Source organism: Neocloeon triangulifer, unplaced genomic scaffold (assembly GCF_031216515.1).
Source record: "Neocloeon triangulifer isolate White Clay Creek 2 clone unplaced genomic scaffold, ASM3121651v1 ptg000014l, whole genome shotgun sequence".
Taxonomy (NCBI): Eukaryota; Metazoa; Arthropoda; class Insecta; order Ephemeroptera; family Baetidae; genus Neocloeon; species Neocloeon triangulifer.
Window position 1 is genome coordinate 29,156,825 of NW_026775556.1, and position 26,813 is coordinate 29,183,637.

At 35.4% G+C, this 26,813-nt stretch overlaps 1 protein-coding gene across 5 annotated transcripts in view; it reads left to right on the plus strand.

The window, feature by feature from the left end:
• Window positions 1-26,813, plus strand: part of LOC132199477 (transcription factor Sox-13-like) — a 199,879-nt gene that overhangs the window by 35,023 nt on the left and 138,043 nt on the right. Inside the window, exon 1 of one of the 5 annotated variants that reach the window (XM_059624216.1) lies at window positions 18,569-18,585. The exons of the other annotated variants lie outside the window; for them this stretch is intronic. The gene's annotated coding sequence lies outside the window, so the exon portion shown is untranslated. Of the gene's footprint in view, window positions 1-18,568; window positions 18,586-26,813 lie in introns of those variants that run through there. 5 annotated transcript variants of the gene reach the window in all.

A 26,813-nucleotide genomic window follows, 5' to 3' on the forward strand; every position in this document is an offset into this window, starting at 1 on the left:
TTCGCCTGCTGCTGTCGCTGGACCTGTGCGTGTTCCTTCTGTACCATCCGCTTGTTGGCCTCCGCAGCATATAGTCCACTCAGTGGCGATTCTGTGAAGGCGCCGACGGCGTTGTTCTTGGTTTGGGATGGGACGCCTTTGGGGTTGCTCGTTTGTCTGGAAGGGCGTGTTTGTTGCATCAGAAGCTTCCTAGGGGTCGCTGTCGGCGAGTTGTTTCGTGGATCGAGCGTTGTGGCCACGGGAACAAATTTCTTGGAGTGATCTTGATGGTCATCTCCAAGAGTGCCCAATTCTAGAATTAAATTGGCACTTGTAGTTATGTTTACATTATTTGAATTAACAGGAAACAAAAATCTACGCTACCAGGATTTTGAGTCAATTCGGGCTTGTTCCGTTTTCTAATATTCCCGTCGGAGAACTCCTCGTCTGAAGAGGACAGGGATAAATTGAGGAAGTCCTCGTGGGTGGACATGGTGACAGAACGACGCTTCGCGACGAGGGAAAAGACGCTCGACTTTTTTGATGGGATGGGATTTGCGCTTACGATTCGTGTTTGTTTTGCTGTCTGTAAATTTGAATTTCAAAAGTTTAACAGAACAGCTGGTTAAGGAATTTCTAATTTTTTGAACGAACCGTATCATTTTAAAAACTGTGTTGAAGGGTTGATGTTTGTGGTATTTGATAGGGGGGTTTGGCTTTGTTATTTTCCGCATTTTTTGAATAAGTTGCCACTAAACGACGTTTAATACCATTGGCACTTTTGTAGTTGAATTAATTATAATTAGACTTATTCTAAAGATCGTTGTAAATATTTGATCTAAAATGGAATAAAAATCTATCTATTAATCTTTTCATATTTAATAATTTAATTTAGGATCTTCCAATTTAACGATTTTAGAACACACTTACGTAAATATCCAAAATTAAAGTTGATGATAAAGATATTAAATCTGTAGCCCGTAATACAATATTATTGAATTCCCTAAGTATTTTTGACTTGCAATAAAGCATTTTTGTGAATCGTCGACCGGTATAAAATTACCACGTCCAACCGCGCATAATGCAGCAGTAAATTCATTTTCGTGCGTCTCTCTCGTTATCGCGAAACCGCCTGTTCAAATTATCCACACCACTTTCGCATAATATGCAAGCAGCAGTCACAGAGAGTAAATGAAACTCAGGGTGTCGTAATTCACCTTTTCAGCTGCATTCGCTGCTGTGTGGGTAAATGACTGGAAAAAAATTACCAAAGACATTTCAGGATTTAAAATAAATAAATATAAACGGAGAACAAAAAAGTCGCACGGCTGCAAAAACGCGAAGATACATCATCATGTCCGAAAAATTCAAGTTTTCCTTCCCAATGGTATTATGAATTTAAATTTATCCCTCCTCCTCTTATCTCGGCCGTTTCGTGTGGTGGCAGCGCACACGGGATTTATACATATATTTAAAAATATTGTGCTGCTTCTCGGCGCACAATAAAAGAAACACATATCTCCCATTTGTGAGTGTGTGTGGAGGATTATACATTTCGCTACCGCGCTCTCTCTCTCTCTCTCGTGCAGTGTTTTATTATGGGAAAAAATGAGCGTCGTGATGGCCGGCCGGCTTCTTAAAAAGTTGCCTCTTATTTTATTTATTGGTCCGCTATCGGCTGCTGCTCTTTTCTTTCTCTCCTTCTTCACAATGATACAAAGGCGTGGTACATTTCCATAATAAATTACTCTTGGATTAGTTTTTCTCTCTCAGTTAAAAAGAAAAACGACGACCCTGAGAGCCTCCTCACTGCATGCGAAATAACACAGCGTTTTATTATTTTATTTATTTGTATGAATTAAAATGCAGTGGGGTGGGCGACAAAAAGAAGGTGTCGCAATTATAGTCCGGAGTGCATATTCAAAGAGAGATCGCAGCGCCTTATCTCATCTCTGCCACTTTCCTTCCTCTGCATTATTAATGAGCTCCGTCTTTAATTTATGTCTCGGCCAGCAGAAAAGAAAAATTCGCACCTGTGAAAAGCTCTAATTAATTTTTTACATCTAAAAAGGTGAATTTTAACAGGGATTTCAGTTTTTTATTTTAAGAGAAGGTTTCTTCTTCTTGTTACGGTGCCGCGTGACGTCACCATTGATCGCTTCTCGCAGATGAGTGGCACAAGAATAATAATAATCGAAGAGAGCTCTGCAAACGGTCATAAATAATAAAAAGCATCAGGCTCGGCGGCGCGCTCGAGTGTTGCGGCTTTAATTAAGCGCACGACAAAATTATCCATATCTCATCATTATCGACATTATTCATTGAGGCCAGGTCGTTGCTTCGCGCTTTCGGATCCAAGTTTGATATTTATTGGACGGACGGACAGACGCTCACAATCAAACAATTATGCGCTGCATAGTGGTGCTCTTCAAAATAAATGAAGAAGCAATTAGCGTAAAGCAACCTTGGCTTTAATAAGCACACCTGTTTTAATGTGGTAAAATTTAATTTAATGTTAATTTTTTTATAAAACATTAAAACATATTTTAATTAAATAAAAAATTATGTATTTTTGTTGTAAAAAACTAATTTCTAAAAATAATTTTTTTTTTTATCATTTGTACTGTTAAATAAACAAAGAAATTGTTTATAATTCCTCTATAGATTAATACTTAATCTTTTAAATATGCTATAAATTTTAAATTATATATAACGTGCTTATAGTTCCAAATCTAATATAATTCATCAGGGAAATTAAATTAAACCCCTTCAGCTAGTTCAGCTTGTCAATGTAGTGAAATAGTTTAATTTGAAATATAATTTTAATTTCTAGCAAATTTTAAAAATCATGTTCCCTTGCATCATTTTGGAATGAAAGCGAATTATTTAATTGAGAAACGACAACAGAAAACTCTTTTCAAATATCAAAAACTTGGACATCTCACGGTCAACTTAGAAATATTTGGAGAGTGCCAAAACAAGTCGTGCAGAAAAAGCTGCCACGAGAGCCGCGCTAGTTGAGATAATTTGAACTTGACGGTTGCACGCCATTTTCGGAGCCACCGGTGTTGTTTTGTTGCCTTTTGATTGATACTTCTTCTCTTCGCGTTTTTACCCATCTCTCGCGACCGCGGTGATGAAAATATCCCACGATAATAAAGCTAAAATTTTGTGTGTGTGAGACTCGGGAGAGAAAGAATGGCGAGTTTTTTTTCTTCCACCCATTATCTGAACGGGAGCCGATTTGGGAGAGATGTTATTTACTTTGTTCGATCCCACCTGTTTCGCGGTTGCATGACCATCAGGCGCTGATTATCTCCTCCAGTTCCTAGAAAGGAGACTATTGGAAAGGCGTCGATTTACGATTTGGGTGTCGTAAAAGGAAGGCATATTAAATACCCACTTGTATCATCGCGGATCGCTGATTGACTGATTGTAAATCTGTACATTAAATCAATGGTATTTAAAAAGAGGTTGATTGCACAAAACTCAGTGGAAATTTAGAGACTGATCACGATTTTTAAGCAAAATTGTAAAAAGAGAAATTACAAATTATTTATTGAACAGGTTTATTTGCACGGAGTGAGAGAAAATTATGATTCCAGTCAAGTGGTGAAGCAACTCAAGGTGATAGACGAGAAAAATAATCAGAATGATGAGATGCCCGTCGAGAACAATGGAATGACGAGAAAACTTGTCGACCTATAATGCTTTTATATTTCACGCGCGGGACAGTTGTTGCTTGTACGGCAGCCGAGAATGCATTATTTTCCTACGCTGGTGCCGCGGCTGACTCAGTCAGATGACCACATTATAATATTATTATCTCTGCTGTAGCTGGATGGATGGATGTGCTGTTATTCAGAAATAATACAGCCCGATGGCCTTTGGCTGCGATCAAGGAAGGAAGAATTCATAAAGAGTACGCATCTCAACTTTGTGAGATGCGAATAAATAAAGACACACGCAAGAGAGAAAAGAATAAAGAGTAGAAAAGCCAAGCCTTTTCTCGTTTGTGCAAAGAGAGCTTGCTGCTTTGATGGGCATTTTATTATTAACCTGTGCGACTGCTGCTGGAGAGTCCGTTATTTTTGCAATTTGTTCCAACTGCCCTGTACTCTAAGCGCAAATTCTTCAGCTGATTTCAGTCACAGTTGTCACCTTATGTAAGAGCTTGGGGTATTAACTTATCGAAATTCTGATAAAAAAAGATATAAATATAATTTTTAAATCTTCCACTTGTTAATATTTTATTTGTTCTCCATAAATGTTTTAAAACTTAATTTTCTATATTTTTTATTGTTTTTTTAATTTTTTTTATTTTCAAATCATATTTTGAAGCTTGTATATTAAAAATATTATGAGACCACAGTGCCCATTATAAAAAAATATTCCTGAATCTAAGTAATCTAAATCTAAGTAAATAAATCTTTTTCTTATGGCTATCAAATCAAGTATTGAACCAGTGACTGACTACGGCTGCCGGCAGTAAAAAGTGCAACTGCAATGAACACTCAGCTCAGCCAATGTCAAGAAAAATTTTGACTTGATTTTATTATTTTATTACTAGCGGCTGACCTTTTTGTTTCAAAACTGACAGCAAGGTCAGCTGGTTCAACAGTCGAAATAGTTGACGACTTATTGATGGTAAAATTGTTGGGATGTTTAAGCGAGGTAGTATATAAATATGAAGGAAGAACGAGCTTCACGTGCTTTAGCGCATTTTGGGAGTCATTTAGGAGTCGTTTGGTATTGGTTTGGGAGTCGAAAACGACTCCAAGTTGACTACAAATTCACTACAAAACGACTCCAAGTTGACTACAAATTCACTACAAAACGACTCCAAAACGACTCCAAGTTGACTACAAATTCACTACAAAACGACTCCAAGTTGACTACAAATTCACTACAAAACGACTCCAAAACGACTCCAAGTTGACTACAAATTCACTACAAAACGACTCCAAAACGACTCCAAGTTGACTACAAATTCACTACAAAACGACTCCAAGTTGACTACAAATTCACTACAAAACGACTCCAAGTTGACTACAAATTCGCTACAAAACGACTCCAAAACGACTCCAAGTTGACTACAAATTCACTACAAAACGACTCCAAGTTGACTACAAATTCACTACAAAACGACTCCAAGTTGACTACAAATTCACTACAAAACGACTCTTATGAGCTGCTCATATGAGCACCTCAATTGAGCACCTCATATGAGCTGCTCATATGAGCTGCTCATAGGAGACCCTCAAATGAGCACCTCAAATGAGCTGCTCATATGAGCACCTCATATGAGCTGCTCATATAAGCACCTCAAATGAGCAACTCAAATGAGCTGCTCAAATGAGCAACTCAAATGAGCAACTCAAATGAGCTGCTCATATGAGCATCTCAAATGAGCACCTCATATGAGCACCTCCACCAGTGAAGTAGCATGAGGTGCTCGTATGAGAAGCTGATATGAGGTGCTCATATGAGCAGCTCATATGAGGTGCTCATTTGAGGTGCTCAATTGAGCAGCTCATTTGAGGTGCTCATTTGATGTGCTCATATGAGCAGCTCATTTGAGGTGCTCATTTGATGTGCTCATTTGAGGTGCTCATATGAGCAGCTTATATGAGGTGCTCATATGAGCAGCTTATATGAGGTGCTCATTTTGAGGTGCTCATATGAGCAGCTCATATGAGGTGCTCATTTGAGGTGCTCATTTGAGGTACTCATTTGAGGTGCTCATATGAGCAGCTCATATGAGTCGTTTTGTAGTGAATTTGTAGTCAACTTGGAGTCGTTTTGGAGTCGTTTTGTAGTGAATTTGTAGTCAACTTGGAGTCGTTTTGTAGTGAATTTGTAGTCAACTTGGAGTCGTTTTCGACTCCCAAACCAATACCAAACGACTCCTAAACGACTCCCAAAATGCGCTAAAGCACGTGAAGCTCGTTCTTCCTTCATATTTATATACTACCTCGCTTAAACATCCCAACAATTTTACCATCAATAAGTCGTCAACTATTTCGACTGTTGAACCAGCTGACCTTGCTGTCAGTTTTGAAACAAAAAGGTCAGCCGCTAGTAATAAAATAATAAAATCAAGTCAAAATTTTTCTTGACATTGGCTGAGCTGAGTGTTCATTGCAGTTGCACTTTTTACTGCCGGCAGCCGTAGTCAGTCACTGGTTCAATACTTGATTTGATAGCCATAAGAAAAAGATTTATTTGCCCACATTAACTTTGACGAAAAGGTCTTTAAATATTTGGAAAACACAAGATGAAAGAAAAGCAAATTCTTTTTTCTTTTACTTTTTCACGTTCACTAATTTTTTCCTTTTTTATTTGCTAAGTGTAATAAAAAAAATTTCGGAATTTAATTTATCTACAAATAAAAAAATAAGCTACAGAATTTTAACTTTTCAAAGTTGAGAAATTTTATGTGCACAAAATTTCAATAGAATAAATCCTTGCATAATTTCGCTTTGATGAAGAGGTCTTAAGAAATTTCTGAGCAAAATAAATAAGCAATTTTAAATTAATTTAGATACAGATTTTTGTGTAGGCTTTGGATTTCAATTTTGCCCTCATTTCCATGATCCTCACAAAATTCTGATTTGAATAAGTTTTTTGTTCATTGCAATTGGCCAAATTCTTAAAAAGTTTGCGAGCATGTTGACGACCTTTTATTTACCAGCTCATTTGATTTTAGCGCGGGTTAAATATTTATCCAGTAGAGGGGGCTAAGAAAAGATATCCCCCAATGACTTGGGGAGAAAAAATTGAAGGCGGGACAAAAAAAAATATTTAACCCGGGACAGTGGTCTAAATTTTATCCCTTTGGATTTATCTCGGGATAAAAGATATCCCGGGAGAGCTAAGTCTATTGAATCTCCCCCATTATTTGCTATGAATAAACTTTTGCAATGTGGTATGTAACTAAAGATTAATTATTTTCAGTCCAAACTAAGATTAATATTTTTTTATTAACTTTAATGATGATATGTATCATATATGAATAAATAAATAAATGAAAGTTTCATAAAATGATAACGATGGAATCAAATTTGCTGTATATGTGATAGATATTTCAGATGTTTTTTGCTTTTCTAAACAATTGAATTTCAAGTGAGTAAGCAAGGTATGTAATGTACAATATTTTACCAATAAATCCAATATAAATTTACTGAGTTAATTAACAAGCGACAAATAATTTATTTCTAGATGCACGGTTTATTTAAGATAAAATCACTTGAAATGCCTCCTATTTTCAAATTCTTTTTTTATTCCTATTAAAAATTTTGATCTGTTGAAAATAAGCTCCAAAATAATCTTGGCAAAAGTTTTATATTTAATTGAATATGTTTTTAAAATCAGAATAATTATTTGAAATCAAATAATGTGGAATGTTGAGTTTTTTTATAATAAAAGGAGCAGTTTTTTCAACACATTTTCACTACAAATAAATGTTATTTTTTCTGTAAATAATATGAATATATTTCAACCCTCAACAAATAATTGAGAATATTCTTGTTTCTTCATTTTCAAACATTGTTATATAAATTATTTTAATTGCGCTTTTATTGGAAGGGAAGATGGTACGCAACGTTTTCTGCATCTATGTGAAGCGTGTTGCATAACTGTTGATGCACTTATTGTCATCTAGTCCCTGTGAATGCATGTCACCTCTCTCTTTCGTCGGCCTTCTCTCCAACTCCGTCCAAATTTCACCTTCAGTACAACTTCATTTATTTCAATCCGCCGACGTGATTTCCTCAATAACATTGAATATCGATGCATTGGCATTCCACAGGTGAGGTACGCAATCTCTCACACTAACAAAAAAAACTGCAGTATTTAGGTCTGCCGAGAGAAACGAGGAAATTCACGTGGGGGTTATTTATAATGCGGACAGCCGTCGAATAATAAATTTCGCACTTTATTTTTGTTAAAATTTAACGATGAGCATCAATTAGAGGGTCGGCCTTGGCTGGATGAAAAAAGGGCGACCGGTACATTACAATGCGAAGAAGGGGACCTTGATTGTTAGCCGCGCCGACGGTGTATTAATAATGGCAAAAGGAGCCAAGTGACACGTATTCTAGTAGCCGGGTACTTACTTGGTGTACAATAATATAATCCACATAATAAGACACCGCAGCAGTCCGAGCTGTTCTTCGTTAACTCCTATTCTTGCGCTTTTTGTACTTTGATGACGTAAATTATATGCCTCTGGTGAAAATCTTAAGCAGCAGCAGCTCCTTCTTTTTATTTCTTTCTTTCTTTGAAGCCGTGAAATATACGGTTTACATCTCGGCCAGATTATTATTACGCCGCAATCATACCGACTCTGTGAGGCACAAAGACTCACTCTGAGCGTTGACTCAAATAATGATCATTATTCCTGGATTGTGCTGTTTGCTCGCAGAGTGAGCCGCCAGGGCTTGGTTCATATAATGGAGGAAAATTGGCTTCTCGGAATGAAATGCACCAATATGAAAAACACGTTGTATTCTTTGTAATACCTAGTGGGGCGGTTTTGCGTTGCTCATGTAATTAGAAAGTGTGATTTGCTGTTAAAATTTACTGTTAAGAAAGGTGCGTAGATGCTCGCAAATACCCGATTAACACATTTCGACACTGTGGTGTCACAAACATAATGAAAGTTGTCAAAAATGACAAACATTTAAATATTTTAATTTAAATAAAATGAAAATCTTAATTTTTAATAAACACAATTTTTAAAACATTTTTTAATAAATAATAACAATGTTAGTAACAGTTAGTAAAACATAATAATAATATTTTTTATATAATATCAAATTAAGATAATTTTAAGAATTTTTTTTATTCATTGAAATCCTTTTAAACAGTATTGCTTGTATCAAAGTATTGAATAATCAAAATATTTGCTTTTTTTAATATTTATAAGATTTCACAGGCTGTAATGAAGACTAGTGCATTAGTTACTCATGAAAATATAATATTTCATTTAATTAACTATTAATTAATTAAATATATGGGGAAATTTGAAAAAAAAAACAATATAGATCTTTTTCTATGTTACAAACAAACTGTTCTAATTTTAATTAAAAACATTGATAAATATTTGAAATAATGTAAAAGAAAAAGTTTTTAAAATATAGTTGCAAAAATAAATTTATCAACAATGAAAACAAAGTATAAATATTTTTATAACACAGCACTTTTATTAAAAAAAAATTGAGTTTTTTCGTTGCAAATAATATTCTCTCCAATAAATAAAGAAAAATTTGAAAATTTAAATTTCATAGCAATCTGATATGGATCCAGAGAGGGAGACTGAGACGTTCACAAGCGCTTACTTACTTACATATACTTACTTAGTGCTCCTAGCAAGTATAATTTCCAACTGCCCGTCTGTCAATCATTAAAGCATCATTACTCTTGCGCGAGCAGCAGGCAGCAGCAGCGCAACCCTTTCATTCTTCCCAAGCTTAACAAAGCTGCACGCATGCATCTTAAATTCATGAGCGCACTAATTTAGAATCGTTTTTATGCACAATCATGACAATGTAGTTTATCAACTTCTATTTTGGAGAAGAAAAATTAATAAAGTAAATAATGGACAACAAAGCGCGTCAGGGGAACAATAAAGAAACGCCCGCGGCCAACGACAGACGATACCTGAGACGACGACGAGAAAAAAATAGAGGAATAATAGGCGAGACAAAGACTGCTTAGCCATCGCCAGGTCTTGACAGAAGATCATTAATATCAGCCAAGTCAGCAGCGCAGTGATAAAGACTCGTGAGGGGAATGAATTGGTAAAGCTATTAGACTCCCTGTCTTTCTTGTCTGCCGCCAGAAAACTCACTTTCGCTAGATGACGGCGTGCCCTTGGAGACTTCCACTTTGGCACAATTCTTCTTATGTATTACAACTTATTAATTCTATTTTCTCAATTTTTCAAATATGGATAAATCATATTCAATTTCAAGTATTAAATTTATGAAAAGTTTTATTTTATTGTAAAACCAATAGTGGCAATTCAAGTTGTTGGAAAGTAGAATTTAAATGCAACTATAATTTTAATGATATACAGTGTAAAAGTCTTCTAGATTTTCATAAAAATTTCTTCGTTGATCGTTTTTTTCCTTCAACAAGAATATTTAACCCTCTTGCCTCTATTTTTTAAAGCGATGAGTGTGTGTATTAGAAAATTGTATGACTAGAAGTAGCTCGTATTTTTAATAATTTATATAATTATAATTTAATTGAAAACAGTCTCGGATTTATTTATTTTATTTATTTATTCTCCATTCCATACAGTCATGAGTCATGACTTAATTTTTTAACGGCGTCTGGAAATTACATGCAAAAATCGTTTTTTTTTAAATAGAAATTAATCATTACATTAATTATGCAATTTAAATTTAACAAACATTTATTTATGTTCCCATTTTAATCTTTTAATATTCTTTAAATTTCTATTTTACTTTATTAATAATTTATTCGTTATTACATTTTTACCGCTTTTTTATATCCAAATTATGATAATTCCATTTACTTTGAAGCCAAAAGAGCTGTGAATGAATTTTAAAATTATAATATTTTATAATCATAAATTGTCAAACTTCTGATTCATGTAAAAAGCATACCTGATAACTTTAAACTCTTTGTTGTTCTTGAATGAATTGTCTCTAAATTCAGTTACACCATTATCCTAATTCAAGATATTGTAAAGATTATTAAATCAAAGATCGTCAGAATAAATGTAAATAAACGCAAAGAGACACACTCTCGGATTGTCATCTTGAAACCTCAATTGTTAAAGCAGTACACAAAAAGGCTTGTCAAAATAATCAAGGCCACTCGACAAACCGCAGCGACAAAACAAATTCTTCCTTCCATCGAGACGAGAAATCACCAAATGAGCATCTCTTGGAGCGCAAATAATCTCGACAACAATTCAATTGCGCGCGCCCCGTGCTCATTTAAATCGAATGTTTTTCCCACGTACGCGAGGAAAATAATGCCGAGTGAGAGACGCGAGCAGGAAAAAATCGGTAGAGAAAGGAAGAAACCAAAGGATCGTCGTCGCACAAACGCAGTAGTAGTCCGTCTGCTCATAATAATATGTTATTATGCAGCGGCACAGCAAAAAAATCGAGAAGAAAGGGCGAAGAGAGATAAAAAGCAAGAAGAATGGGGCGCAGGGCGACATATTTATTTATTTATTCTATTGAAAGCACGCAAGACTTTCAAGAAAAGAAGCGGCCAGGAAGCGACGATTATTTATCCTCTGGTATGGACCGCCGCTTTTTGCCCAGCCCATTTATCATTTTTTTTATTTTTATCTGGAGCAAAAAGGAAGCTTCTTGCACTCCCACATACAACCGGTGCGTGTATGAATTATTTTCTCGACGTATTTATTGCACGCCTCTTTCACTTTATGACCGTCAATTCAGTAGCCGCGACCCGGGGATTATTATAAAACTGCTCGCAACTCCGGCGGCTAATGGCGATATTTATTATTGTCTTCGGCGGTGCCCGTCCGCAATTACCGTGGTGTGTGCGCGCATGTGAAATTTCAGCCTCTCGCTGTGTAATTAATTTAATTCCGCGTGATTTAAGTGCTGACATTGATACCCGAGCGAGTCGTCCGTCGCGTTCGCCGGGTATTATTTCATGCTCTCTGATTGCCCAAGAAGGTATTGAACAGAAATGTGTTAGTTTATGGGAATCAGACATTGTTCAGAAGTAATGGAAGTAATTGCAATAAATGAGTTCGAACTGGAAATTGTGCAATAGGAAAACGCAATCATGTTAATAAATATATAGTTTCAAATTTATAAGGAGGTGTAAAATGTAAAACAGTCTTTTAAAAGAATGAGAAATAGGAATTTATTAAAAAAAATCCAATCTCTTTGTCCAATTTGCTACTGAAATTAAAATTAATTTTGCTGACAAATTTTATAACTGAAATTCATTGTTGACAGTCATTAAACAAAGATTATTCTGATGATAAATCTGCGCGAATTACGTCATTCCATTCTGATTTAAAATTATGACAGACTAGAAGCGATATTTTATACTTCACGATTTTGGTCATTTTTTATTGCACAAAATTATTCTGTAATCTCAATTTTTGACCTGATCTTGCTACTGATTTTGAACAAGTGGAATCTTTTACCACTCAAAATATTATATTGTTCATAGAAATAATCAATATGGAGCAAACCCACACCCCCGCATCATATATTTTTGGTTTCGACAGACTTGCCAATTGTTTGTCCCAAGGCGAGCGTCAAAGAGCTCTCTTTTGTGCAGCTCTAATTGAATTTACACCTGCATTATGGCGGCTGTTAACAATCTCCGTATAATTCAGGCGCAGCTGCGGTCACCTGATATTGTGTCCATCCATCGAGAGGGGCACGTTTGTTCTTTGTCGAAGGACAACAAGATGTGTCCCGGCACTTAACACTTAACATCTTTCCAAAGTCTCCAATCGCTGCTCGCGCGCACTCTTGTGCAACGTGCTATTATTTTTTGTTCTCGCCAATCTGTCTCCGTCGTCTAAATGAGAAGAAGTGCGGCGTGATTTGCCGCGTTCCGATGCAGATGGGCGATTTCAGCGAAATCGCGATTGCTTTTAGGCACACCAGACGGTTCGCAGTTAATATCATGGTATGTTAACATGAATTTGTGTCGTGTGGAGAAGGAAGGGGCTTGAAAGTGTGCAGGGCCGCTGGCAATTTTTTTTCCGGAATTTGCTCGATAAATCCGTCAAATTGTGTAAATCCTTATGGCGCTTTTAATTCATTAGCAATTAAATTAATTCCAAGTGATTTAAAGTATTTATGAGATTTTGAATATTATTCTTAAAAATTCATCACTCTTCATTTATATGAATTTTTTTAATTAAAAATTCAAATAATTTACATTCTAAAGGAGATTTAATGTTGAGTTGTTTGTTAGTATCAATGCATTTTAATACAAAATATTAATTTTCAAGGGAACAAAATCTAATTTAAATGTTTGTAAATAGATAAGACAAGTTTTTCAAGAATCGGTTTTTCCCTCATTGACAGTTTTCTGAAGTCTACGTTAAATTTCTCTTTCAAAATCCCCAATCAAAACAGAAACGTGAAGTTGAATAAAAACAGTAGAATTTTTAAACGTCACTTTTTTAGTAGTCTTTCAAATTTATAATAATTAAACATTAACTCAAGTAGCTGTTCTTTCTTATGGTCCATAACTAAATAGTTCTTTACAACAACAGCAAATATTTTGCTAAATTTATGTTGATGAATTAAGATAATAAAATTTGTCTGCCAAAAACGAAAATCTGAAATAAATTTTGCAGACCAGCAGCAAAACTAAAAACCCCGAACGAACTATAAAATTCGGGCTGCGCATTTTCAACTTTAATGTGTTCATTACCATTTAGCGACGAAAATATTTATCCTCTCTTGGAAAAGCAAGCGAGCGACTATATAGTTGGAGTGCAAAAGAGTACAAAAGAACAACAAGTTGATTTGAATAAAGGAAAAGCGACGCTCAAGATAAGACTCGGCCGAGCACAATCAGCTAAAAGCTTTTGTTCATAAAACCATCTCAGCTTTTAACGGCGGCGGCATTTACATTAAAAGGGATGCTGTTGAAAATAAAAGGAGCTGCTGGACCATTGTGTATTGTGCGAGATCATTGTCAGGGGTCAAACAATACAGTAGCACTTTATCCTGATGACCATTGTGTTAAGTGGCACCAGCCAGCAGAACTCTATTTGCATGCTCATTTGAATCTCGAGGCGGCCTTTAAAGGCTGCACGGCTTTTGCCGCGCGCTCGAAAGCTGATGACCTACTGGCAGCCACACCGAACGAGAGAGACGTTGGAAAATGTCACGTGAAGGTGTTTTCCATTCAGCTGTCCGCCGCAATAATGAAACTGTTACACTATTCAGCTTCGATCCAGAGTAATTTATGTGTGCAAATTAGCCAAAGAGCGCTCTAAACGGCTCGGACGAGATTTATTTCTGCACCGCAAATCCGACTTAATCGACTGGGAAATAAGGAGCTTCATACTAATGGGTGATTTCCTTCTCAAAAGAAGTTTTATATAATTTTAAATTGCTTCCTTGTTCTGAAATATATGTTAAAATTTAAACAGCTAATCGAATACATCACTTAACATTAAACTTCAGTAATGCAGAGGGTTACATTATAAATAAATTATGCAACTACGGATTAATTAATTATATTTTATGAACATCAATGAAAATACTGAATATGACATTTACAAGAAATAAATTTAAAAAATGACTTATAATAAGAAATATTTAATAAATATTTAAACTAAGCAAATTAAATCTAAATCAATTAAATCAAATTTAAACGTGCTGTGCGTTTTTTTATAAAAAAATTGATTTAATACTGTTATAACGTTTCTAGTTTGCTGCTTGCTTGTGAAATTATTTGTCAAAAAGACCCGCAATCTCGATGTCCACGTATATGACCGGGAAACACAGGTTATTCTCCGCGATAGCATCTCGCATATTACAATATTATAATAATGGCCGGTTCTTCTTGTATGATTATATGAAAATGCGTTTAGTACGCCAAGAGATAATCCGCAGCATGGCGCGGTTAACAATACACACTGCTTTATTGTCCGTGTCCTTGCGGTTTGTCTCCGGCGGCGGCGGCGGCTTTTTTCCCATTCCTCGAGTGGGCGTCGCTTGAACGCTATTTTATTCCCGAACACAATGCGCGCAAAGAGCAATAATTCACGCCGCGTTATTTTAATGAGCCGATCAGATAATAAATCAATTAACACGTCCGATCGCTATCCGACATTAATGAGTATGTGCGCGTTGAAAAGTTGCTGCCTTTGCGCGCACAGATCTGGATTATTATAGCCCCGGTGGATTCCACATTGAGTCAATCGAACGATAAGCTGGCAGAATTTTATCTTTAATTGAGCATAGAAAATTATGGTTCTGAAGTAGGGGCTAAATAAGAAGTGTACACATCAACTTCATGACCATTAACGCTTAAATCTGCGGCCAGCTCTGCATATTTCCTATATTACTGATAGTAAAATTAAGAGTTGATGATTTTCAATGAAAGTCATAAAATGATAACTGATAAAGAAAGGATGAAGAAATTTTATTTTTATTGTCAAGAAATTTGCTATAAAACTGCTTTAAAACAGTTGAATTATAAATAATTAATCTTCTGCCGATTAGACTTTATAAAATTCAATGATTTAAATGTTTTAAATTATTTTTCTTTCCTATAAAGTATTAAAATAATTTATTAATATAAAACAAAATTTTTGAAAGCACTAATGTCAAGTGGGTTGCATAATTATTTTTAATTTATTTCCACTATTTTGTTTCAAACCTTCCAGGCTGCATTTTGCAACGAATGTTTCGTCATTTCACTGTTTTTCTCAAGGTTTAAAATTTAAAATAAATTGCTCGTAAAACTTTTGAGCTCGGAGTGAATTGCGCAGTTTCTGCTTTCGAGGCAGCAAATTAAAAATTATCCCCCTTTGTGCTCAACTCAGACTTGACCACATTATACAAAATCATATGCAAAGTGCAGCCCGTCTCATTATCGACCGCATGCATTAGCTCTTGAACATTTATTTTCACAGGTATTGCCACACGAAACAACTGCCGTTATGCATTGAACTCAAAATAAGTGGTGGACATCGGCCGGCGCGAATGCATCTCGCGCACCGGTAACGCTAATCTGCATAAATACATCTCTCGTCCGTGCAGCGATGATGATAATAATAAAATCGGAACAAACACAACAGGTTTTGCTTTTGAGAGGCGAAAAAAGAGATATGATCATCAGCTCTCCATTCAGCAGTGCAGCCCTTCAATAATAATAATAAAATGCACAGACCATATTCCGATTTCATATTCATGCATTGGTATAGAATATTGAAAGAATATATTTTTGTACTATTTTTTGCCGGACGACTTTTATATCCGTGCTGCCTCATTAATCAACAAGGGAATTGCCGAGAGAGGGATCAAGGTATTAAGCACGTTATGCCATTATGAAAAATATATTTTCTAATCTCTGCAGCGCCGCCAGAGAGAACTAATGGAATTTAATTCCCGCTCATTGCACGATTTTTATTACCGTGCCCATTGTGCATAAAAATCGAAAAAAGAGTCTTGGGAGATACAAAAAGTTTATTGTGAAGCATTATTCAAACAGCTGCGTTTCGCAAAACGATTCTTTATTTTTTCTTTCCTCCTTTTGTCGCCGTATTGTCTTGCAAAAGTTTTCCTCCCAACAGACGCTGCGTTCAATTTGGATTGTGCTGCTTTGAGAAAGAATGCAGGCAGCTGCGAGCATGCAAATGAGTCGCAAAAGGCTGCCGATCTTAAAGGATTAAATGTAGCGAAATTTCTTGATTATGATATGTGTCACTATTAAAGTGGAAAGCGCAGACTTGTTTTGAAACACGTCGTGTGTCTTTCTTCTTTGGACGCAAAAATGCAAATGTCCATTTCTCTCTCTCCGTTTAATTAATCCCATCAGGCAACATTCATTTTCTCTCTCATGCTACAAAAATTTTATTACACCTTTTAAATGTCGCACTAGCTGGGAGGGCAGTAAAAATGAAATTCAAGAATCTTAATAAATATTTATATATCACTGGAGTCTATATAATAAAATTCCAAATGGAATATATATGAAGATGAGACTAAAAGCTTGCACAAGTAAGCAATATTTAAAAGCCGAGTGGAAGAAATTAAATTAATTCTAAAATTAAATCATAAATTCTCTGCCACTGAAATGTGCGTGACCCTTTTGTCAGCGACGCTTAACAATTAATTAGAAATATCACGGTAAGATTTACGACCGTGAACTTAACACACAACAGAAAGATAAGTCGCGACCAATAAATTATTGATTATTATTATTCCACTCTGCTAATGGGATTATTAATTTTATAATTGCCTCTCCTAGGCAGGTGTTAAGCTCAAGTCAATTTATAATATTCCAAAGACAAGGTACACAACACTTGTTCATATTTGAAAATTGTTTTCTGCATTCAAGAGCGGCGCAACATCAACAATTGGCCGATTGTAATCGGGCTGATTTACTGCCTTAAACAGCATTAATGCAATATATATGCCGGCATTGTCATTGGAGCGAGATTTAGTCTCTGGCTCGCTTATCTAGATTTGAGAGAGCCTCCCCAGTGCCATTTTGCCACAGCTTTCACACTTATCTGACTAGAGTTTGTCGTGATTTATACGTTCAGCGGTTAATTTAAAAAGTAAATTAAAAATGCCGGATTTTTGCAAATGATATAGATGCGGAAATTTATCACGCATAAAAATACACCTGCACCCATTCAAAAAGTTCATATTCTTTTAAATCAAAACATGTAATTTAATGTTAATACAAATGAGTTTCAACATTTTTCTACATGGGATACTTATATATTTATCATCTGTAGATCGAAGAATCTGACAAGTCATGCCGCACACGGCAAAGAAGTATTTTAACAGATTTTATTTCCCAAAAGCAAGGCGGAAGTCCAACAAATTGAAATTGTTTTGCTTAAATATTGTTTTCTCTCATCTCTTTTTTTGTACAGGACGTTGTAAAAGTTGGCCCTGGTTGACTCCCGGTGGTCGGAATTAGCATTTGAATCTTGTAAAATTTAATTGCTCGCAGCTAAAAAGCGTCATTGTCTGCCATTGAACTCTCCCATTGTAGTGAACGCGCGGGGTGATCAACAGTCAGTCATCGAGCCAGTTTCTGGGGCCTCTAATTGGATTGTTCTGCCCGGGCTCAATTGAAGAAAAAGAAATATCTTTTGAGCAACACAGGGAAAAAACTCTCTCGAGCAGTTAGGCCGCCGCGCTTTATTTCATTAATACCCTTGCCCTATAAAATTTAAACCACTTTTGAGGTCGTAAAAAATTCCAGTCCCGGCTGCACGAAAATAATTTCACAAACCGGTACGAATGCACTTCTTACACGTGTGCGTCTTGCATGAGTCTTTGTTGCAGCGTGTTTATTGTTGCACAACCTTTTTGCTTTCGCAACAAAGAGGGCCAGCAACACAAAGATTAGTATCGTCACCCTCTCGGCGCGCAGAAAGGCGCACAATGCCGTTTTGCCATTATTATCGTATACACCACTCTTCTTCTTCAACCCCACAGTTTTTCTTTCTTTTGCTCCTTCCCTGACCGGAGCCGCAGAGATGTTTGATTTGCTTTTTGCTTTCTCAAGCTCCTGGAAGTTTGCACAATGTGCATCATTGTGCGCACACTTTTCGATTGTGTGCCAAAAGAATACAGTTTACCTTTTTCTCCGCTGTGCCTAGCCCTTCTGGTTTGTTTGCCGAGAGAGAGGCCATTGTGAATTAAAGAATGTTTGTGTTACATGTGTTCGTACTTGCAGCGTACTTCTTGCGCAATGCCTTTGTCATCTCCTGATGACGAACAATGCAAACTGAGTGTTTTCGTGTGCAAATAAGTCTCGTGCGAAAATAAATTTGACTAATGTATTTGCTCTTTTTGTTTCAGGTGAGTCTTGAGAACTGTTATTTTAGAGGAATTTGCATATTTTTCCCAGTTTTTCGTGAGTACCAGTTTATGTATTTAGGATCAACACTTTAATGCATAAATATTTCCTAGCAAAATATTTCCCCGCTTGTTTAAAGTACGCCTCATTCCCAAAATTTTTTAAATTATTCTAGTTTCTAATTTCTTAAGGCGCGGTTAAGAAGACCTGTTTTTTCTCAGATTTTGCAAATTATTCTCTTTATAAATTAATGAATATTCTACTTTATGATGTCTACCGGATGTGAATTTTCGTACTGTATATTGTTATAGCAACAATTTTTGTTTCAAAGCTATTGAGGTTCATTTCAATTGAGAGTATTAAAAAATATTGGTTTAAATCAAGCAAATCAATTCATATCAGAAATGTGATCAATTTGGTACGCCTGCCCTGGTTTGCTAACTGAGCAATTTGAATCAATTATGGAAATTTTATAAATATTGTTCACAAATAAAACTATGATTTAAACTTACTCTTGGGAACTTTCCACTTTATTATCTATGCTTTTGATGACATAAATGTTTCCAAATTAACTAAAGTATTACAAATAATATTCTTTTCGAGATTTAAAAAAAAAAATTGTTACGCCTATGGTACTAGATATTTTATATTTCACTTTATGTCTAAAGTTAGATTGGAGTTTTGAATATGTAAGAGCTTCAATTGCTTTTAATGTCCTGGGCCTATTCTTTTAATATATTTTTAGATATACACTGCTGACCTACATCTAAATCCGCAATCCCGTTTTTGTCGTTAAAAATAATGAACACTTTTCTCGCCGTGGCCAGTTTGTAAGTCGCAAAAGTGTTATCGCAATTCCGTTTAGCGCGACAACTTGCAAACTGTGTTCCAATTAAAAGCAAATCTCTCTCACACACATTTTGTTAGCTCCGTGACCAAGCAAAAAATCACCCCTGCTCCGAAATCAAAATCTGATGACGCGCTGCTGAGGCATGTCCCTTCTTCTTTGACGGGGACAAACAAATGTTTGCTCGTCGCGGAAGCAAACCACTTGTGTACACAACGGTATTGTTATCGGTGAGGGAAAAAATTTATATTTTCAGCTCCCGTGTTGAAAAAATCACCCTCGGCGTGAACAAGGGGTTCTTTTTTCGTGTCGCTCCGTCGATGAGTGATAAAACGCGCGGCGGCCCGCAGAGTGACACCGCCGAGCAGTTTTTCTTCTTTCTGTTTATTTTTTGAGGCTCTTGAATAATTACACGCGAGAATGTTCAACACAATGAGAAGCAAGAGCAAGGGCCAGTCGCTCGCTCATTATTACCCGGCGTGCATTTCCGCTACAGGATTAGAGCTTTGTCGCGCATATTTACACACTGCGACAGTTTTGCTCTGCATGTATATATGCAACCGTCGTCTAGTGTGGATGCATTTGTATTACAAATTATCCGGGTTGTATGCACATAAAGGAGAGACTCGTTTCAAAAAGTAATATGCAGCTCGGACGACAGCCAGACTTTGTGGAGCAGAAATAATATCTCTAACAAGGAGCTCACAAAGTTCAGCCAGATCATAATTGAAAAAAATATATTTTAGAAGTAAAAATTAAAATCCCACAGTTTCTTTGATGGACCTGAAGTAATCAAAAAGCATTTTCCAAAACTTAATTTAATTTTTGTATATACACCATTTTTTAAATGCCGGTATTTATAAAAAGTATCCTATATTTCTTTATATTCTCTCTTTTTATTTTAAATTAATTTATTGTTATAAATTTTTGTATTTTTCATGTCAAATTCAACCATTACACCATTAGATAATTCACTGTTTAAGTTAAACTTTCATCAATAAAATGATGTATGTTATATGCAACAAAACAGTTATTATACAAAAATTTTAATTCTATAATGTTAATTCCTTTTTGTTCCATTTAAAACATCGATTTCTTTGACAGCGGTGCAATATGAAATTTTAATTAATCAGGTGCCTGCAGCAATTACATGTTCATTTGACTTGATTGTTCCGCTGAAGAGAATTGCTCGGAATAACACAAAAAGCAGCCCTCTTTCTCGTTATATGCCGCGCAAATTTCACGGCCGGCAGGTTACGTGGCATAATAATTGTGAGGTGCTGAAATCGGCGCCGACGTGAGACAAAGAAAGCAGAACCTTAATGGAGTAAAAAATGAGAGCGAGGGTGTGTTACACGGACTGCCGCTGGTTTGTGCGCAGAAAATGAGAGGGTTTACGTGAAAAATGAAGCCTTTGTGCCCCAACACTATGCAGCACCATTGGCAGGCAGCAGAATTAATGACTTGAATTATTAATCCCACTCTCTCGGCGGCTCGGCTCCTTTCCTTTGTGCAGCCCCCGCGCCACACCGTCAGCTCATTCTTAAATTAGAAAAAAAAGAGAGAAAAAAGCGGCATTTCCGTCATTGTGGTGGCAAAGAAAAAGTAGCTCCTCTAGCACCTGGTGCAGTATATTTTTCTTGTTAATTATAATAATAAAATTCACGAGCAGAAAATATATGTGCAAATGCAAAGATTTTGTTTTACAAATCAGTTCCAGGGCTGCAGTTTTGTTTATTAATTTAGCGCTCTTCTCTATTGAATGTATAAACCTGCACAGCGAGTTGTATTTGTGAGTGAGTGTACGTGTTGGATTTTACCCCAATTAAACACGCGATATTACTAATTTGAATAATAAACAAACCTCATTCCCTGCTGCTGAAAGGCGGCAATGTGTCGTTGCGCTGCTGCAAGGTGCGTTGAAAAGTTTAATGCAAAACGCACCACCTGAATAGCAAGTTAAATGCTCTCGCGTATAGCCTCGTGTGAAACGTTTTCCATCAAGGAAGTTTTGAATAAACACCGGTGCAAAATTAAGCCTCGCATGCTGTGCTTAATGCATAGCAATTTTTGGAGAGCTGAAACGCGCTACATTTAAATTGACTTTTAATAACAATACAAATAATTTCTTTGAAACTTGTAGAGCAGATAATTAAAAAAGGACGCGCGGATTAAATTTTACTCTAATAAATAAACAAGCACTCAATATCAAAACAAAAGGCTCAAATATAAGGAAATTCGAATTTCAAAATTTATTAGTCTCAAAAATATATTTCCGAAGAAAAATCATCATTAAATATGCCCGTTTTTTACCATTTATCTGGGAATAACATCTATTTCAACAGCTTCAAAAACGAATGTTTGAAAACTCTGCATGCTGGTCACTATAATAAAATTTGATTTGTAGGATTTGTTACCAGATTAAATAATTCAGTATAATTACGGCTGAAGAAGGCTCTTTGCTATAGATTTGATAAAATTTTCATGTTTATTAACGTTTATGCATGAAAATCCATTTATAGTAAATTCATAATTTATAATAATTAATAAATTTATTTTGAGTAAAATTTCAAAACACAAAACAAATTAATTTTAAAATAGTATAATTTTAATAATTAAAATTTAAATTAATCTAAATATAAAATAATATTTATTTTATAAATAAAAAAATTATAAAAATGGTTATAATCATCATTTATGATTATTTAAAAAATAATATATGTAAATAAATTTTAAGTTGATGTGGTAAAGTGTTAAAGAGATGTGATATGTTTCATTAGTTTAGCAATATCAATTTTTTTTACTCTTTTCAAGTGCTCGAGGATTGAAAAAGATTGCACTACTTACAAAAAGCTCTAGGGTGTTTCAATTAAATTCAATTTCCGTCTCGTGGTTTACTCAAGTCACCTTATTTTCCTACTTTAAAAGCAGAGGCGGACTCTATATTTGTTTTTGGAATAATGTAAGACAAACAAAGTGCTCCAGCCTGTTCCTCCGTCTTTCTTCTTGAAAGCAAATAGCATCAAAAGAAACTTTTCTGATAAAAATACGTCAGCAACGACTTTTTGCTGGTTGATAAAACTGCTGCATCTCGGAGTGGTCGCGCTCAAAGGAGCTTGTTATTCTTCGGCACACATACACATTATTATATGACGCTGCTGGGACAAGACGCGGAAAATGAAGGTGCATCACACGCCAATGCTTTTCTTCTTCGGCCGTATTTCCTTTGAGGGAACAAAGTAAACGACTGTTGATGAGAGAAGAGAAGGCGAAAGGGTGCGCAGACGTTTCTCATTCATTCGTTCATTGTTTAAACACAATCCCGCGTTTCCTGCTAATTAGAAAGTCTCTCACTTCAAAGACAAGACTCGGAAACTTGAACTCTTCTTTAGGGGTTTATTTTTGGCCTCCCGATTTTTTACACCAAAAAAACGGTAAAAAGACGGTGCTTGGGTTTTACATCATTTCTTTGTTCATTTGTTGATAGTAAAAATGCCAAAAAAATTGTTATTTATTTGTCCGTTCGCTCGCTTGATAAAAGAGTACAAATTATTTAAAAAATACTATATTTATGCTCCAAATCCAAAATTTGAATTCACTTTATCGCAAAATCAAGCTTACATATAAATAAAAATGCGAAATTTTATCTGGTCCATTATAAGACAAAATTCTGTCTGAATTTTATGACTCGCTGGACCAAAACGAGCCAAAATGACAAATTAAAACGCCAAATTGTTCTCCTGCGTGCTTTTGTCAAGTACAGTGCGCGCACGGCTTGTATGTTCGCATGCTTGCCTGCATTACCTGGACGTATAAAACACGCATAAAATTTCAAGTACATCCTCCAATGATGAAAATTCCCAGCACACACAACGCATGCATGACCATATCAACTCTCTTGAAAAAATAACGTCCACTCTTCATGCCAGACAAGCTTGTTTTTACGCCGCGGCGATACACAAAAAATATAAAAAATATAAATGTATAAGCGGTGATATTACACATACGTTGGACAAGACGAAGGAGAATCTTTTGGTGGAGAGTTGATTTATAAAAAATGTATATGGAAACGAAAAGTGTCCAGTTTGTGCTCAGCGTGTGGAAGAATGCGTGTTAAATATATATTTATATATAAACTTAACCAGACCAAGCACGCAAATATTTTATATTGAAGTTGTGTAAGTTGGAAATAAGTGTTTGTTGAGGTCAATATCAACGCAACTTGTGCTTCACACGAAAAAATTTAATAAAATTGATCAAAAATATTACAACTTAAACAAAATTTAAATTACATGGAGAGAGGGACAATGAAACATTTGTGTATTGCAAAAAAATGCGCTTTCAGCTTAAATTTAAAGGCTTTGATAAATTTTTTGTGTCAACTTCTACTAAAAAATATATATTATTAATCCCTTTTTTAATAAATATGTAGTAAAATAAATGATAATTAAATTTTCACATTGCTAACGAATGTTTTCTTTTGAATAATTATGATTAATTTTTAAAAATATTTGAATTATATTAATAGAAATCGCTGCGTGTTGATTATATTATGAAAGTATGATTTTTGTACATTTCATTCTTCTGTAAAACAGCAGTGGAGTCCAACAATTTACTGAAGTTGAAAATAATCAAACTCTCCATCAATGAAAATTGAATTCGACTTTCGTATTTAAAAACGGTCAAAATTTATAACATAAAACAGAAATCTGATTTATTATCAATTTGCATAAAAGTTATAGATATTTTACCGTTTCAAAGAGATGAGTTTGCAATTCAAACGATCTTCTGTTACCAAATATACAGTGGGGTATCTCTCTAGACATAGATAATAAAATTTTATTTGCCCCCCATTAAATGTCTTCCGAAAACAAACAAAGCTCCCCAACGCAGACAAATAAATCTCGTGTGCCTTCATTCCACATTCACACACAAAACTGTGTGTGTAACATGGAGAGGATCACAAATGTGGCGCACTCTCTGCACTATTTGTATATTAAAATCTCTAGTCCCCTATTTACCAAATATCATGTGCGGAGCAGCCGCAGCCTCCGCACATTGCATTATTATTGTCTGCTCTTTTTTCCTCTCAAATATATATAATATCGGACTCTGTTGCGCCATAACCGAGCCCCGAACTTCGACAATGTAAATTCAGTGCGGTCTCAATTGTCTGTGTGTTCGCTGCGAAGGCACACGCAGTAAATCAAACACACACACACACACACGCTACTGCTGAGGGTTGCAAGCAAAGCAAATAATCATCAACTGTGTTTAAACAATGGTGGCATTTGTGATTTTAATGCACGCCGGCGAGCAGGCCTTTGATCTTTCTCCATTTGTTGGCTCTCGCCGAAAATGAGCTTTTATATTTAAAATTAAGCAGACAAATTTGTGTTCATATGTTTCTCTGTATCAAATGAACACAACCTAAAAATGAATTTTTGTATTGTCCATCTTTGCTTTCGATAATAATTTTTAATTTTTAATTATAGTTTCCAACTGGTTTTTACTGTATGTTTGAAAAAAAAATAGGTTTTTGTTCATAATATTCTGTATAAGTATTATAAATTTATACGATTTTTACTTAATTTTATTTGTACATGTATAAACAAAATAAATTCCTGAAGCACTTATAATGCTCTCCCTTCCAAAAGCATGGGAATAAAAGAATCGCACTCCTGCTGCTGCAACTTTTCCTGCCCCCTCTTTACTTTTATTGAATAACTTTGTCCACGTTTATATAGAGAAACAGGAAAATTGGACCTCTATATTGATTTGTTTACTTCCTCTTTTAGACAAAGTGTATTCAATGAGACGGAAAGCAAAAGTTACATAATAAGATATCAAACATTTCCTTTCTTCTTCCTATATAGAGGGAGAGTAGAAATTTAGATGGCTCTTGAATATGGGCACAAAATCGAAACTTTTACTGAGAGAATTGTTTGAGTTTGACTTGTGTTTGTTTACATAACAAAAACTTTTGTATAAAAAAGAGGAAAGAGAAATGTGTTTCTTTAGATTTTCTTTTGATTGGTCAGGAAAAGCAAATGCCAAATATTTGCCAAATTTTGCTTTTTCAAAACATCTTAAATCTCCGAGAAAAGACAAAACTTGGGAATTGAGAAACATAATATACAATATTTTATACCTGTCGAAAAGTTTAGCAAACTTTGCGTGTTTGCGACTTTGTTGATTTGCCATTAAAATTCTGAAAGGGATAAGAAGGGAATAAGTCTCGGCTTTATGAAAAGCAAATTTGTTCTCTGGCTTCTTATTTGGATGAACAAATGCCTAGAAGGCGCACACGCGTTTATTCCATTCATCTCCGTCGTTGCTTTGATGTGAATGCACGACTTTTAAATATTATATTCCGAACGGGGGTTTGTTTTCTGTCGCTCGGAATATATATTTGCGTATTAAAACGTCGTCAAAAGCACGAGAGAGACGGTGGAGAAAACTTATTCTGCAAAATCAACTTTGTGTGATTTGTTTGGACAATATTCTGCGCGTTCGCTCGGCATATCAGAGAAAGGCAAAGCGGCCTTTCTTTATATATTTATTATTTCAAAGAAATAAATTTAAATCGGCAAATTGGCATGATGGCTGCCGCGCCGGAGACTTTTGCTTTCCAACTCTGCCGCTACTGCTTAATTCGCGCACAAATAATAAATAAAAGGCCTCTCTTGAGCGAAAATGAAAAGCAGCTCTTGCCTGAAAATTATATTCCTTGCATATTTGCCTCGAACGTCGCTTCTTTTAATTAAAACTCTCTCGATGCCTGCTTATTGACACAACAATTAATAATTAGTGCCGTCACAATTTATTTATTGCTGCCGGAGAATTTTTCTTTGCTCGACGAGACGTTTTTAGCTTGATTGCTTTGGAAATAAGCTTGCGCGTATGCTTTGTGTGTGTTTTAATTTGCTCATTTTATTAAAAGCTGCCGCGCGCATGATTGTGTGTGTGTGTTTGTACGCGAGAGCTGCAAGCATTGAGAAATTATTGATCGGGAAATGAGCGGTTTTCTATTGCGCGTTGCTTTTCAAAGGCAATTATACTATATATTCGAAGGGAGAAATGAAATGTGCGCGTGGCCTTAAAAGCTGTAAACTGAATTAGATTACGCGGAGCTGATTAGGGAAAGCACGAGGTATTTTTCTCAAGCCAAATGGTAGGCGAAATTAAAATGAAAAATTTTCCATGAATATTTCTTGCCGTATTTAGAAACTCAATAGAGAGCATTTCCTAAAGATTTTCTCTTTCATTGCAATTAATTTGTATAACTCTCTTAACAGGATTGAATTTTGTCATCTGAATTCATAGAGGAAAAATACTCGCAAGCAACTATGCGGACCTTAACAAAATAGTAATAGATCCAGGCTTAATTTGCTGGTGTAAAATTTTTTACTTTTATGACAATTTTCAAATAAATAAT